This window comes from Phalacrocorax carbo, chromosome 4, assembly GCF_963921805.1.
Source record: "Phalacrocorax carbo chromosome 4, bPhaCar2.1, whole genome shotgun sequence".
NCBI classification, from domain to species: Eukaryota; Metazoa; Chordata; class Aves; order Suliformes; family Phalacrocoracidae; genus Phalacrocorax; species Phalacrocorax carbo.
This window is the reverse complement of record NC_087516.1, coordinates 29,789,088-29,802,179: the sequence shown is the minus strand read 5'-3', so window position 1 is coordinate 29,802,179 and position 13,092 is coordinate 29,789,088. Positions and strand designations below refer to the sequence as shown.

Below are 13,092 nucleotides of genomic sequence, written 5' to 3'. Positions count from 1 at the left end.
TCTCTGGAAGTGGTTTCCTTGGAGCAGAGCAGTGGTATGTTGCTTTGGGATACTGTAGAAAACTGTTGCTGAACTTCATTTCAAAAGAAAAGTTTACTACTTCTGTGGGGTTAGTTAAGGTAAAGTTGAAATATTCAACCAATTCTGTTTCTGTTTGGCTGGCTTAGGTGAACCAAAGTGTGGTAATAGCTGGTTCTCGTGTAATAGCACAGTACCTTTGAGGAGGGAGGTTGGAGGGTTGTAGGGCTGTAAGGCAAAAAGTAGAACTGATCTGTTTTTCATGTTACTGTATTAATACTTTCCATTGTCATCCTGCTAGTCCTCAACAGCTAAAGAGTGGTCCTTACATGTTTCTTTCATTGTGAGCGTTTGTCTTTTTGATTTTGTGGGGGTAAAATAAATTGGTATGATGAAAGTTTTTGGTAATACAATGGAGAACATGCTGTCAGTATTTACGTTTTCTAAGAACTTAAGAAGATTATAATCACCCCCCTCCCAGTGGCTATGCATCAAGGAAAACAACTCTGAAAACAGCGTGTTCTGCATCAAGAGTTGCCTATTTTATATCTAGTTTTATATTTCAGGGAGTTTTGTCTTGGTCATCTTGTCTAGTGATGGCTACTTCATTATTACACAAAGGACTAAATGACAATGTTCTCTTTTCTTTTGTCTGAGCTCCTTAAGAGGCATGTAGGCAAACTTTACACTTCAGTGGACTCACATAATATAGAACATGGGTATGTAATATGCTCCCTCTGGTTTCAAGAGCTGTGAGCTTCTAGCACTTTTTGTCTGTATTTAAGCCATAGCTTAAGAGAAACCATAGGTATTACGTGTAGATAATAATGTGAGGGCAAGGTGCTATACCCACACATGAGTGTGTGAGTTTCTGTGAGAAAAGGAGGATAATGATAGTTCAGGGTTTGTGGCCTTGTAACTGTAGTTATTGGCCTGCATTGGCTTACCGGTAGGAAATGCAATGTAGCTGATCGATCTATCAGTGGGAGTGCAGCTGGGGTAGTGCACAGCTTTATAGTGCTTCTGCGCCCTCACACCCTAACAACTTTGAACCTTTATGACTTTTGTATCTGTAATAATCGTCCCAGGAATGACTATGGGCTCGAGAAGAAGTGTTGTGATGTTAGAAGGTTTTAGGATTCACCATTACTCTTGTCCAGTCTCACTCCAAATCTCAGTGAACTCCAGTAATGCATGTTAGCCAGACTGACTCAGCAAGGGTGGCTTCTGCCTCTTTTATTAAAATAGCAGTTCTTTCTAGTATTTAGCTCACCTATCCTCACTGTGACAGTTAATTCTCTCAGCATCTGTGTACTGCCATATAGCTCTGTCTTTTCTAAGACTTGTGTTGTCCTTCCTTCCCTCCCCTCCCCCAAATCCATTATAATCCCTAATTCCCTCTGACATGAACACCTCCCAGGAAGAATGACAGAATACAGTCTCAGATAGCAAGCGTCCAATACCGTTGCTGGAAGATATCAGAAAGTAATAAATCCCTTCAAGCTAGTTGAACTACAGTGTCTGCTCTTGACGTGGCTTCAGTTTTGATGGATTTCTGTGTTTATCCCTAGTTTTTCCTAGCGATTTACATTCACATGCAAAAATGGAAGAGGAACAAATATTTTTTTTAAAAATGAACTTCTAGAAGTTGAGTTGAGGTTCTCTGAAATGTCTAAATATTTGGTCTGATACAATGGCCTAGTGCCCAGAAGCTGTTATTGTAAGCTTTGGGGTTTTAACGGTTTGTTCTTCACGTGGGTATTCTTGCCCTTGTCAATGTGAGCAACACAAATTGTTTTTTGCAGTTAGTGACGATAGACAAAGCTGGTCTGCGTGGAGTTTGCACAGATCTCTGCACAGGAGTACCTTTCTTCTGCCATTCCAGCCATTATTTTGGCAGGTGATCAGTGCAAGTGTAAGTGAACTGTACTTTTTCAGAGCTGGGCCTGGGTTAGTCTAAAACAGCTGGCTTTTCAGCAGAGTCTGGAGCAGGAGACTTGGGACTATTTACATGCACACTTTAGTGGTGCTGCTGATCACTTTGGAGTTAGTGTGGCGACCTGTTCTTTCTCCCTGTTTTCCAGAAAATGGGAGAAGGCTCCTGGCTTAGACCTTTTTCTCTCCTCTTTTCTTCTTTGATTTTTAACTGGAGTTACGTGACATGGTACTAATAATAAAAACAAAACAAGCTTTGTGGGCTTTGTCATCTAACGATTGGAAGACTGCTTCAAAATGAAATAACATACTGGGGAGTATTTGTAATTTTCAGGTTGTGTGTTAATAAGTTTGTCAGTGGCAGTTGCCAACATTATTTTTCAGCTTAAATAGCAATTCTTCCTTTGTAATGTTTCTTTCACTTATCTTCAGCGTATTTCTAGAGAGTAAGAGTATAATTTTGCTAAACCAGATTCACTCTTGTTTGAATGAGATGTTTCCTGATCATCCTAAAAATCCCATCGTTGCATTCTTTCATATATGAATTAGTCTTTTTAGCATGCATTGACCAGACTTGTATGAAGTATTCCAGAGAAGGTTCCAGTGGGACTTTATAGGTCTTTTAATGCTCTGGCAGAAATATCTTGCCCGTAAACCTTAGGATCCTGTTTTCTTTCCTCGGTCCTCTCAAGGTTTCTCTACTTTGTCTTCGTAAGTTTCAACTTATAACAAAAAACATTACCACTGAAGTATGTGGTGTTCAGTGGGAAGAGAAGCTGTAGGTTAAATACAACATTAGTAAGTATCACTGTTGCCAACAGTTCTTGGGCCTATCATAGTTCAGGTCATGGTGGGAGTGATGTTAGTCATACTTGTGCAGTGTGTGAATAAGCAAGGGAGAAGAGCGGAAACAAAAACCGGGTACCATTTTTAGAGGCAAGAATGTGCAGAAAAGATCTTTTTGAGAATATGGGTAGACCTGCTCTGCAGTATTCAACCCTGCTTGTTTAGCCTTTCACAGAAGACTTACTGCTGTTGATCTTTCACTCTTCTGTTGGTTTTTTTTTTTGTAGTAGTAGTAGTCGTCTCAAAGACAACTGTGTGGGATTTGCCAGCCCTAGTCAGTTAAGTTTATTTGTTTGGAGTAACTCAATATAATGTTGGGATGTGGTTATAAAATAAGAGCTACTGAGAGTTGTGGAAACTACAAATACGCAGATAGTTTGTTGTACTTGGTCCAAAAGGTAAGGCTCTAGTAATTCAATGTGGGAGACTGTTAAAAGTGTAGTTCATTTTAAAAAAAGGGAATATCTTTACCATAAGGCTTGAGAATGTTATGTTAAAACCAGGTCTCAGGAATTCACATTTGAAGTTGATGTTGCAAAGATTGACTTTAGTTCTCCAGTGGCATTGCCCAGTTTTGCAAAATGAAGAAGCATCTTCTGCAAATGCCATGCCTTAAAGGGGGCTCGGGAGTTAACAGTAGTCTTGGACAAAGGCTGATTTTTCTCTGTAGAGGAGCTAGCATGAGAGATAGGTTGAAGTCTTTCTGGGCGTTTTAATCTGTCTTGCAGGAGAATAGCCCTTATCAACACCACTTCTGGTCTTGTGCTAAATCAGAAAGAACTGTTAGGGTTTTGTCTGGCAGCTGAACACTTTGACATTGACAGTTTTCATGGTCTTAAATTGAACTAATCTAATCTGCCAGTAATACTGTTCATCTTTTTTTAAAGATTGCTGTAAGTAAAATCGGTAAGATTTTACCTCTGTAGGCATCATCCAAAAATATGTCATCCAAAAAGCAGAAGAATTACCGTGCACTGTGACTACTGACTGGCCTGTTTGTTCCCTGGGGTAGTGTAATGAGTTGTAGCTGATCCCATGATGGCTGGTGCTGTTGCAGTGGCTCTAGGAGCTCCTGGATACCCCACCTCAGCTCGTAAAGAGAAAGGAGTTGGGAATGAGTGCTCTTGATCTTGGGAGGAGTAGCACTAAGGGTAGGTTTCCTTGATACCTTAACTCAGAAGCAAACCTGTTTGTTTCTCTGTTTCCTATAGACACAGAGATCATGGAGATGCTGCCCTGTTCCCTCTGTTCCTTCAGTTTAGATCTCACCCCTGCCTCCCCAGTTGAACATACTTGGAGGCAGATGTTGCATATAAGACTGCAGATCAGAGATGCTTCTTCAGGTGGAGTTGATACATATGTTTGTGTATACACACATGCATATATATTTATTTACAGCTATCTACCTGCAGAATTAATAGGTGAATAACTACAGAATAGCTAGTACAAGTGAGAAGTGGTGGATAACAAGTGTGAGAACAGAAAGCGAGGTAGATATAAGCACAAAATGAATAGAACAAGCTTTTGGGGAGAAATCTGAGAGTCTTTACCTACCACTATATGAATTTCTTTAACACTTCTCTATACTTTTGGATCTTTGCAGTACTAGGGGGAAAAAACGAACCTGATTTTAAAACATTTTAAGAACACTCCTCTTGATGGCGTTATCAACCTTTGCTATTATAGTCTGTTGTTTAAAATCTGTAAACAAGCCATCAGGTACGCACAGATTACACTTGTATTTTGTGCAGCTGATCTGATCCAGTTTGAAGCCCAGCCCTGCATCTCCTGGGAGATCATGTAAAGAAGGTACTGCACAGTGCATTCCATGTTATGGTGTAGTGCAAGTTGTTCTCTTGACTTGCATTTTAAAATGAAGGATAAATAGTTCTGTTTTCAAGTATTTCCTAGCCCCTATAATTTTATAGTAGCTTTTATTGCATGCTCCCTTAAAACCATCTCTGGTATATAAACTCTTGCATATAACTATATAGTTGAAAGGCATAAAATTTTACATGACTCTAGTTAAAGTGATGCAGGTGTTCCAAGTTTAAGAATTGGCACATGTAAGTGACATAAGTCCTCAAAATATATTTTGAATTTAGCAGGTGGCTATTTGAAAACTAGTGTGTATTTGTTATGAGAATAGTAGGATGCATAGGAGAGAGAATATCAGTAGGGCTTCTATAATTTTTTTGTGCCTAGAAACAAGAAGAATGCTTCAACTGTTTTTCTGTTTATCTTATTGTCATGCTGGAGAATGCAGACTGGCCTCATGTGGGCTTCTGCTAAAGTGAAACAGCAAGTTCAAGTCTTGGCCTGTGTGAATACAGATTCTATGAAATCTTCAGGTTGAATGCTGATTAAGAAAAAAGAATGGGTGGAGATGGTCTGCAAGTACATCATCCTCATTCTGATGTATTTCAAAAGCAGTTAGTGCTGCTGCCTTTCATGTAGTATTTGTATCAGATTTCCAGAGGCCAGAGAATATTGCACTAGATTAGGATATATAAATTTAAGCATGTTTTTCTGCAATTGCTTGAGCAGATAAGAAATCTGCTGCTATACTTCAACATTGCCTGGTCAGCATATTTGAAGAACTACTAGTATTTTATATATAGGATCTGAGTTTGACCTCTGAAGTTGCTTTGGGGGGAGGGAGTGGGGAAAACAGCTTCCTACTTTGTTCAAGGGAGTGAAGTGGTTTTGCGGGGGGGGTATTGTTGGTTGTTCTTTTGGTTTGTTTGTGTTTTTTTTTATTTAAATCCTTTTAGACTTTGGTTCTGAATGTGCATAAGGTTCATGTTGGTTCCTCCTAATGGTATGTAATTGCTAAAGAAAAAATTTATTGCCACATATTTTTTCTCCTTGTACAGACACAGCAATAAAACCGGCTGGTGATTTAATAGTCTTTGGCACTTTTCAAGAAAGAGAATGTATTTTTAGCTTTAACAGTCTGTTAAGGGAAGAAAAGTAGTACATAAGCTGTTGATTTTTTCATTCAGTAGTTCCAAGTGCTTGAACCCTGCTAGATGTTGATCTCCAAAAGCTTACTAAATCAAAATGAATTGTTGGTTTTGGTTGGAGATACTTTCAAAAGTAGGAGATTGCCAAGAGCAGTTTGAGGGTATGATATAAGCTCCTGTTCTTGGGATTTAATTATTCAGTTTCATGCTTATAGGCTGATTTCTAGTTTAGTCTGTGCTTGCAATTTGTTTTGTAACAAGGGAAAAAAAGGAGTTTAGTTTCTAGAGCTGTTTAGCTTCTTTTTTACATTTTCCCTGTTATTGCTGCAGTGGTGGTGGTGCAGAGGTCAGGATTTGAGGCTTCTTCCCTGCACTGCACTCATGGAAGTTCTTGCTTTTCTTGTTGCTGAAACTTGATTAATGTTGATATGGTGAATGGTGGTGTTTTGACCAATGGCTGCGAGAGCTTTCGTAGGAGCCGCTGCAAATGCTCTAGATGCACTGTTGTGTTTTATTGTTGCAGGCAGCAGTGCAGCTGAAGAAGGTGGTTGTTGCTGTTGGTTACAGTCTGCCATTTTCTACTCCCCAGTGCATATGAAATAAGAAGGAACAAGTGACGATGAATGTCTAGTATCATTGAATCATTAAGGTTAAAAAAAGACCTCTAAGATCATCAAGTCCTAGATGACATAAGGTTAATCAAGCTGGAGTCTCATTCATTACTTCCCTTTGAAATTCTTGTGTGTAATATTTAAAAATTTGTGCTGGCACAGACTTGGGTTTAGCTGTTTTCCCGGTGGAAGCAACATCTGTTTGAGGTAGTCTTAATATATGAATTGCTTATAACCTCTGATGCTAACAGAAGAGAGCTATAATTTCTTGGTCCTCTGCAGATCACTTGCAGATTGGACAGTTTTACTTTGCAGTTTCTTGAAAAGCAGCACAGAAATACTTTCTCTTGCATAGCTAGTCCCAACTCACAGTTTGTAAAACAGAAAATAACTAAGGTCACTTTTTAGGCGCCTAAAATAAAATCATTGGTTCTGTACATCAGCTGAGGAAACATTCCTCTGAATCAACAGTCAGAAAATAGCAAGGGTAAAGGTGGGAGACAAGGGCATTAACACGAAGGGAAGGGGTAACTGAGCAAGTCTCACATTGCTGGTTTCCGAAAGCGGTGGGTTCCCAAGGCTGCGGCACTCGTAAAGGCAGTTTTTATTAAGAGGCTAATCTGAGAGACTTGGAAGGTTTTATGCCTAGATGGAAATATCCACTGTGCTCTGGTAACAACAAAGTTTGAGTTTTGGCCTATTTCTAATACTCTGAAATGAGGTTCCAAAAGATAAAAAGTTATAATCAAGATTTACAGAACAGGCAGATTTTGTGGCACTGGCCCAAAGGACATGATTTGTGATTTGTGTACTTACCGTAGTTCCTTTTACCACTAACTAAGGAAAGGAGAATGCAAATATCCATTTTTTAAAATTAGAGTTATCATGGTCAAGTTATTGCACATTTGGCACCAAGCCCTCCTCTGAAGTTTCTTGCGAATCCTTCTCAACTACAAATGGGGATTGTATGAGAGTCTTTTCAGTTGAAATTAGTCAGTCTGTAAATCGAGAGCTATTTACAATTCTTATGAAGAGAAAGTGTTGAACCAGTGTAACAAATGTAGTTATCAGGTGCAGATGTTTGGCTGTATTCCAGAGTGTTGGTATGACAGATACACATCCTTTTATTCTATCTCTATGATTCCCCTTAGGTGATCTTGATCTGCCTCATGAGGGTTATCTCATTTCTGCATCAGCTATGTGGAAGTTGAACCTACCTCAATTTCTTGCCTTGGGTCTATGTATCTTCCAGTTGCAATATGTGTTTAATGAAGTTCTCCCTCCTACCTCCAAGCCCCCAAACCACTTGCTTTTTGCACTGGGGACCCCTGCTTCTCTCCTGTTTATGACTTTCATGCTTCCCCATAGTTATTTGATCGGCAGCCGCTCGGCCTCACTGGTTTTGTGAATTGTGGAGGGGATAAAAGGCTGTGTTTCAGTAAGGAGATGGTTGGTGAAGTTGGGAAAGTACTGAATGACCACAGTGTTCTTGGCAGCATTTAATAACATTCAGTTCATCAGGTAACCATTTTTAGTTTGTGGTGTTATTGTTATTATATATTTGTTAATTTATTCATGTTTTTTAAAGTAATATACCTAAAACTTTTACAAGGAGCAAAAGAACCAAATTGTTACATTTTGTCATAACAGTAGATTTTAGAATCAAGCTTCACTAAAGAAAGGGGGCAGATCTGGATATTTGCAACCTGGAAAGCTTAATTTACCCTTCCTATTCTTACAAAATCCAGTTTCGTGGGGTAGTTAGTTTAGAAGCAGATTCTGTAATATTCAGGTGCTCTCCAACTTTGTTATTTCTGGTACAGCCAGTAATACCACTTACTTGGGAGGAAAGCAAGCAGTAAGCTAGGTGCAGTCTAGCTGTGCTGACTGTTGCTGAAGATAAGGTTGGGAAAACAGAGGAATTGGGCAGCCCCTGAAAATCTCTCATCCTGCTGGTAGCATCTCCCTGTACTGTAGTGGAAAATTGTTTGAGTGGTTTGTAATAGGAAAGACATATATTGTCAATATGTTGTATAATGATAACCATAACCCAGATTTATGTTGTTTTGCTTTGTATTGGTGTTTGGTTTGGTTTTTTTTCCCCCTTCCACCCTTTGCATGAGGGGTGGTGTAAGTTGTGACCCTCAGGCTGAAGCCTGGGGTTATCTTGCCCGGTGGTGTGATATGTTTCTCCATTGTATGGGCTCTTAATGCATCTGCCATCGCTTTGGAGATGGGACGAGGGGGGCAGTGATACAGGACCAGAGCTCACAAGGTTTTAGCAAGGTGTGTTATGTTAGGGGTGCTAGTGACAAAGTTACTTAGCCAAGCTCTATGAAACACCAAAGGTACAGGTCAGCCACATGTTTGAGTGACCATAATGTAAATGTTTGCCCCTAAACTGGTTTGTTAGCAATTTTTCGTTGTATTTTTAAAAATGATGCCTTAAAAACTAATATTCATCTTTGCCATTATTCTACCTTTGTAAAAGCAAACACATAGTGTATTGAAGCCTGCATAGGGATTATAGCACGGAAAATGTGACTTGTAGCAGGTGGTTAAAACTTAGTATTTTGTCTTCTCTTTTGCCCTCTTCTGAAGTATCAACCCATTAAGTCTTTTGAGCCAGTAATAAAAAGGCCCTAATTAGTGTTGTACATATCTTAAATGCAGGTGCTGACACTTTGATTTCCTGCAACATTAGTTGCAGGAAGCTTTTGGAAGTGGTCTTCTGTACCACCCCTCCTACACTTAATAATGGCAAAAAGCGTGCTGTATTAGAGCATGTAATTGCTGCTCAAAAGGTAAAGTTGCGTTCAGTCTTGCATAGTAGCCAACATTACAGCAGCTACTCTGTAAATATAATACATGAACTTGAAACTATTTGAGATTAAAATTATCTTTTAAACACCACCTCCCAAAAAAAGTTCACCTAATAAAAGTTATATGCTATTACTTGGGCAGGTTTGAGGTTAGCTGTGTTTTCTAATTCGGGATGTTAGGTATTGTGAAGTGTTTTTTTAGGTATGAAAACCTAGGGGTAGGAGCAGTGTCCTTTGAATTATTATTTTTTTTAAACCTTATGATACCTAAGCTCTTGTACTTTGAACTGCAAGTAGTTTTTTCATGTTCTGCATCTTAGCTTTGCATAAATCTTTCACGGGGTGAACCCCAAACACTGAGCTACTTGTGTGCAATACCTTTGACTTCAAATCTGATAAAGTATAGTAACATTTTAACTTCAAGCTGTAAGCTGCAGTTAGGAAGTGAATCCCAATGAACTTCCTTCCAGCAATATGCTGTAGTTACGGAAAGCTTCATTCACATCTATTGGAGACTTTTGACCTTACTGTTACCTTTACTGATACCTCCACCCCGCCCCAGTCAGACTTAATCTGATCAGATGATTCTGTAGGATACCTTAGGCTGTACTGAGATCATCTCTAGTTGTACTTGAATTCTGGGCAGCAGCTGCAATGTGAGGTTTATTATTGCTCAGTGTGTACCACTAAAGAACTTGAATACCTCAAATGAGTGTTCCTGTGCCTCCCACCCTCCAGGCTCTTTCCAAACACTCTTCCCGCTGAACTGAAATGTCAGTACCTTGTCCTAAAGCTTGGACAGTCAAGTTAGTCATCTTAACTTTATTTGCTCGGTTAAGCAGCTGGGCTGTTGGGTAGTGTGTTGAGGCGGGGGGGGAGATTGAATCTAGAGTAATGAAGAATGAAGATGAGTGAGAAGCACCGACTGAGTTTGTACGTGTTTGCTCTGGACACAGTGAGAAGGGAAGCCTCTAAACAGAATGGGTTATGTATCGTGGATGTATGTTTCACCTGAGAAAGTGAGCTAAGATGTCAGCATATGCCAGGGCGAACTTCTGTCTGGGTATTGTTTCAATTTTCTGGAGAGTCATCTGGCATAGTTATGATTTCCTTAAGGTGGTGTTCATAGTGGGTGTGAATGGGGAGGAATTAAAGGGACAGCTGACCCACTCATTTACGAACCGGAGTGGATGTAAGGTTTTGCATGAGTTGACTTAAACTACTTCTTCCCCCTTCTAAAAAGGCAGAAAAATGAGAAAAAAGTGAACAGTGCAGTTCATTTCACTGTGGTGCAGGCAGTAGAAAAGGCCATACATTGCTGCATAGAAAACAGTCTTTTCTTGCTGTAATTGTCGAAAGAGGAAGAAGTGCTGCTGATTTGATATACTCTACTGTCAAATGCACAAGCTACAGAAAGAAGATGATGTTTTCATTAGAGTTGCAATTTAGCAGGTAAAATTTGGAGTTAGAATTATATCTGTCTTTAAATGCTTCCCTTTATAACTGGTCAAGTCTTAAAAAAACTTGACTTGCTTTTTCAACGAATTGTGTAGTATGTTTCCAGTTTATATGTAAACAGCAGCTTGCTTCCTATTTGCAAAAGCTTATCTAATTTTCTGGATTTTCTCTAAGTCTCAGTCTTAAACTTTCTCTTACATCTTAAAATCTTCAGGATGTGGCCTTTTACTGTTAGATTGCACTTATTATGTGGGTCTTTTGTATTTTTGGAAGCACTAATTAAGTAGAACAAACTGTACATAAAAGAATTGATGATGATTGAATGGTTCACACGTCCCTAAAGGAAACTAGTACGTTCGTGTTGCATTGGAGCACTGATAAAATCATGTTTGGTGTACAGGTCTTTTTACGTACCTGCAATTTTTCAGGCTTTGAGTTTATTTAAAAAAATTTGGGTGTTTTTCGGTGGTTGTGGTGTTTGGTGTTTTTGTTGGTGTCTGTCCGTTCCCCGCCTGCCCCCACCCCCCAAACTATATGATCAGGAGCAGTGGATTGCTGCTGCAGGTTGGGACTTGAGTTGTTAAAAGCAGTTAAAATTGCTTGATCTGCCTCCAGGGTAAAATTAAAAATACTGATGTGCTTTTGCTTTAGTTTAGCGATATAGAAGAACAAAAACACTCTGCTCTCTGCTGCTTAGGCAAGTTGTGACAAGTATGCAAGTTGCATACAAACTTCTGTTGTGAAGGAATCTCAAGAAGTTCTCACGGCTTTGTTAGGGAGACACAGCTGAAGTATTGTTTGTTTCTTTTTCTGACCACATCCTCATGCTCACCAAGCAGGAAAAAAAAAATCAACAAAAATTAGAAAAGAAAGAAAAGGACTAATATGAAAAATTTTATTCAGAATGACTCGCATTTGAGAGAAATTGTATATGTGATTAATAAAGTACGTTCATAATAAAAGTACAACTAAACTTAGACAAAGCATGTATGTACATAAAATATGCTCAGTGTGGGAAGCTAGATTTTATTTTGATGTAAACTTTTTCTCATTTTCATGGGGGGAAATCACTAAGGATTGCTAGCTTCTGAGCAGAACAAAATTCTGAAGACACATGTAACAGATTTTTATCATTTATGACTTCTCAACAAAAAGAACCAGAATGCTAAAGCTTTTGGAAAATGTTGGCATTTTGTAAGTGCCTACACTTACAAAAGTGTCTAAGTGTCTAAGGTTTGACTGTGGGTTTTTCCCATTTTCTTTTCAGTGTCCTATACTTCATTCGTCTGTACTGCGTTTGGAGACTTTTCTCCAATATTTGGCTACATACCAGCCGACTTGTAGCTGTTTACATCTTTGTCTACTCTGTAAGCACACGTTGGATTTGGTGGAATATGTCTTGATGGATCCATCCTAAGTGTGATGTGCTAACGGCTCTCGTCAGTGGTTAACGATGGCTTCTAAGTGGTAAGACTTTTTTTACAATTCTGTCATAAATAAGTTTTCATGCATCGAAGTTCCCCCCCCCTTTTTTTTTTCCTTAGGTCTTTGTTATCTATATTGTACTGTTAACACACTTTGAACAACTACTTCAGATATCAGTTACACTGAACATTTGATTTAACATGGTATAGTAACTGATTGTAGCCAAAAGTGAATATCTAAGGAAGAGGTTAAGAAGAGGGCAAGCAGCCTCCCATATTCCAATCATCTGCAGCTCTGGGGCTTTCTAAGCCAAATGTGGTTCCTGTACACTCAGTAATCCTCAAATTGCAGGTTTAGTAATTCTCTCGTGTAATTTCTGTATGTTCAATAATTCTATCAAGTTTTCTTTCACAAACCTTCTGTCCTCAGTGCAAATCAGACTTCTTGGTGCTAATAGTGTCCTCCTTTATGATGTACAGGCAGGTGTTTGAGCTCTGTCCTCTTGTGGATGAAGCCAGGTAATGCAGCTATAATTAAAGGCAGTCACAATTCCTTATGTAGATGCTCTTTTCTTTACTGCCCTTCATGTAAGGATTTTGTCAATAGTAAACAGATCTGTCTTGGTGTCAAGCACAAGGCAATTATTGTGGATAAAGCACTTCTAAGGTCAAATGGATATGATAGATCTAACTAATCCAACATCTAAACTGTCCTTCAAAACTAATTCAATGTACTGCTTCCCTATACTCAAGTAGTAAAACTGATAGACCGTACCTCCTTTTGGCGTTTAAGAAGAGAGTGTATTGGTGTGACAGGAGGAAAATATTAAAGTGCAATTGTTTCTATGGTATTTGCTGTGTGGACTTTCATTTCAAGATGTTCTATATTAATTATGTATTCTACAATATTACTTTATAGCATGTAATAGACTATATGATACTCTATTATGAATTAATCATCATTGATAGAGAATATTGTATAATCTATAGTATTTTTAGTATACCTCTTGCT

The 13,092-nt window shown here is 38.8% G+C and overlaps 2 protein-coding genes across 11 annotated transcripts in view; one reads left to right on the top strand and one right to left on the bottom strand.

Moving 5' to 3' along the window:
* Positions 1–13,092, top strand: part of FRYL (FRY like transcription coactivator) — a 172,787-nt gene that overhangs the window by 2,279 nt on the left and 157,416 nt on the right. For 7 of the 8 annotated variants that reach the window (XM_064449396.1, XM_064449399.1, XM_064449395.1 and 4 more), the window contains exon 2: positions 11,924–12,123. The exons of the other annotated variant lie outside the window; for it this stretch is intronic. The gene's annotated coding sequence lies outside the window, so the exon portion shown is untranslated. The remainder of the gene's footprint in view (positions 1–11,923; positions 12,124–13,092) is intronic. 8 annotated transcript variants of the gene reach the window in all.
* The window catches only part of DCUN1D4 (defective in cullin neddylation 1 domain containing 4), a 204,734-nt gene that overhangs the window by 133,525 nt on the left and 58,117 nt on the right, over positions 1–13,092 (bottom strand). The window lies entirely within an intron of this gene.